The sequence below is a fragment of the Apium graveolens genome, chromosome 5 (assembly GCF_009905375.1).
Source record: "Apium graveolens cultivar Ventura chromosome 5, ASM990537v1, whole genome shotgun sequence".
Taxonomy (NCBI): Eukaryota; Viridiplantae; Streptophyta; class Magnoliopsida; order Apiales; family Apiaceae; genus Apium; species Apium graveolens.
In genome coordinates this window covers 194,347,422-194,350,956 of record NC_133651.1, presented here as the reverse complement: position 1 = coordinate 194,350,956, position 3,535 = coordinate 194,347,422, and positions in this window count along the sequence as shown.

Sequence of the window (3,535 nt, the reverse complement as noted above, 5' to 3'; positions counted from 1 at the left end):
AATCGACTGCCAACAAGATGTATTGATTATTACAAGACGAGACAAATGGTCCCATGAAATCGATTCCCCAAACATCAAAGACCTCGACATCAAGCATCATATTTAACGGCATCTCATCCTTCCTCGTAAGATTCCCCACTCTTTGGCAACGATCACACCTTAAAAGGAACTGATGTGCATCCTTAAACAAAGTAGGCCAGAAAAAACCTGCTTGCAAAATACGAGCTGTTATCTTTTCACCACCATAATGTCCACCATGAACTGTGGAATGGCAGTCTCATAATATCCCCTCCGTCTCACAGAATGGGATACATCTCCTGATGATCTGGTCAGCTCCTTGTCTAAACAAATACGGTTCATCCCACATGTACAACTTCACCTCATGCAGAAACTTCTTCTTTTGAGTTGTATTCATATTAGGAGGCATTATATTACTGACAAGATAGTTCACAATATCTGCGAACCAAGGCTCTTCCTTCTGAACTGCGAACAACTGCTCATCCGGAAAAGATTCGTTGATCAATGTCTTATCCTGTGAAGTAGAATTGGGATTCTCCAATCTAGAGAGATGGTTAGCTACTTGATTCTCAGTACCTTTTCGATCCTTGATCTCTAACTCAAATTCATGTAGCAAGAGCACCCAAAGAATAAGTCTAGGCTTTGAATCCTTCTTTGAGACCAAATAGCGAATTGCTGCATGATCAGTGAATACTGTCACCTTTGTCCCAAGCAGATAAGATCGAAATTTTTCAAAACCAAAGACTATAGCCAAGAACTCCTTCTCAGTAGTGGTGTAGTTCATTTGAGCTCCATTTAGATTCTTACTATCATAGTAGACCACATGAAAGAGATTATTCTTTCGCTGCCCAAGAACTGCTCCCACCGCATAATCACTCGCATCACACATCATCTCAAAAGGCTCTGTCCAATCAGGTGCCGTAATAACTGGTGCAGTTATCAAACTCTTCTTGAGAGTCTCAAATGCCACCAATAATTCATCATCAAATTTAAAAGGCACATCCTTCTCGAGCAAGTTGCACAACGGCTTAGATATCTTCGAAAAATCCTTGATAAAACGCCGATAAAAACCCGCATGACCAAGAAAACTACGGATTCTTTTCACATAAATAGGAGGTGGAAGATTTTCAATGACTCCCACCTTGGCTTTGTCCACCTCAAGACCCTTTCTAGAGACTTTATGCCCAAGAATAATGCCTTCACGCACCATAAAGTGACATATTTCCCAATTTAGCACCAAATTAGTTTCCACACACCTTTTGAGCACCGCACGAAGATTATTCAAACATTCATCATACGAATGTCCAAAGACGGAGAAGTCATCCATGAACACTTTGACATTATTTCCAATCATATCAGAAAATATAGTCATCATACATCTCTGAAAAGTGGCAGATGCGCCATATAAGCCAAACGAAACTCTGCGAAAAGCAAACATGCCAAATGGACAAGTGAAGGTAGTCTTTTCTTGATCCTCTGGTGCAATGCAAATCTGATTATACCCCGAATAGCCATCCAGAAGACAATAATACTCATGACCGGCCAACCTGTCAAGCATCTAATCAATAAATGGAAGAGGGAAGTGATCCTTTTCTCGTGGCCTTGTTCAACTTTCTGTAATCCATGCATACCCTCCATCCTGTGACTGTTCGAGTGGGGATGAGCTCGTTCTTCTCATTTGCTACCACAGTTATACCTTCTTTCTTCGGTACACATTGCACGGGGCTCACCCAAGAACTGTCAGAAATAGGATATATGATTCCTGCATCCAGCCACTTCAGAATTTCTTTATTCACCACTTCTTTCATGATAGGATTAAATCGTCGCTGTTGCTCAACAGTTAGCTTACTACCTTCTTCTAGCAGAATTTTATGCATGCAGTACCAAGGGTTGATCCCTTTGATATCTGTTATAGTCCATCCAATAGCCGATTTGAATTCTCTCAAAATCCTCAAGAGCTTGTCCTCCTCACTACCTGAAAGGTCAGATGCAATAATAACAGGTAAAGTAGATGCATCACCTAAAAAGGCATACCTCAAGTGTTCAGGCAATGGTTTAAGCTCCAAAGTAGGTGCTTTCTCAATAGATGGTTTGAGCTTTCATTCAGCATTCTTGAGATCAGAAGTACCAAGAGATTCAAATGGCATGTCTAGCTTTCGCCTCCAAGGAGAAGCATTTAGTTATTGTAGTTGCTCTTTTCCATCCTCATCATCACTATCAAACGCCCCCACTAAGGCTTTCTCTAATGCGTCAGACATTAGCATATGATCAAGTTCTGAAGCTACCGTAGAATCAATCAAATCCACCTTTAAGCACTCATCGTCTTCTGTAGGGAATTTCATTGCTTTGAATACATTAAATGTCACATCCTGATCCTGCACCCTCATAGTAAGTTCACCTTTCTGCACATCTATCAAGGTACGGCCTATAGCTAAGAAAGGTCTTCCCAAGATTATGGGGATCTTCTTATCTTCCTCGAAATCCAAAATGACAAAGTCTGCAGGGAAGAAGAGCTTATCCACCTTTACTAACACGTCCTCCACTATGCCTCGTGGATATGTAATCGAACGATCAGCCAATTGTAGAGACATGTAGGTAGGCTTTGGATCAGGTAAATTCAACTTTTTGAAGATAGACAGCGGCATCAGATTGATGTTTGCTCCCAAATCGCACATGCATTTATCAAAAGACAACTTGCCAATGGTGCAAGGAATGGTGAAGCTACCTGGATCTTTAAGCTTTGGAGGTAATTCCTATTGCAGCACAGCACTGCACTCTTCCGTTAAAGCAAGGGTCTCAAGGTCATCCAGTTTCACCTTCCTTGAAAAAATACTCTTCATGAATTTCGCATAACTAGGCATTTGCTCCAGAGCCTCAGCGAAAGGTATGTTGATGTGAAGTTTCTTGAACACCTCCAGAAATTTACCGAACTGCTTATCCAATTTTTGTTGTTGCAATCTCTTAGGGAAATGTGGTGGAGGATAGAACTGTTTCTCCCCTGTATTACCCTCAGGCAGAGTGTGTTCAACAGTAGTCTTCCTTGGTTCTTCCGCTTTCTCCTTTTGCTTCTCTTCTTCAACAACTTCAGCTTCTCCGTCTTTCGCTTTTTCAGCATCAGCAACTTTTCCAGACCTTAAGGTAATAGCCTTGACTTGCTATTTAGCTTCCTTCCTGCCTGGCACTTCAGTATCACTGGAAACTGTGCCAAGTTGATGATTGAGCACTGCATTGGCTATTTGACGGATTTAATTTTCCAAGGTCTTGATAGAAACAGCCTGACTTTTGCATAACAGCTTGAGTTCCTCGAAATCAGCACTAGAAGGTCGAGCAGCACCTCCTTGTTGAGGATATGATTACCTTTGAGCATACTACTTTGGTTGCTGGAATCCAGGTGGATTAAACTATTTACTTACGCCTTGCTGATATAGTTGTTGAATAGCATTCTGAGTATTGCTCCAGCTGAAATTGGGATGAATCATGTTGTTAGGATGATAAGTAGCTGGCACAGGCTGCTGCG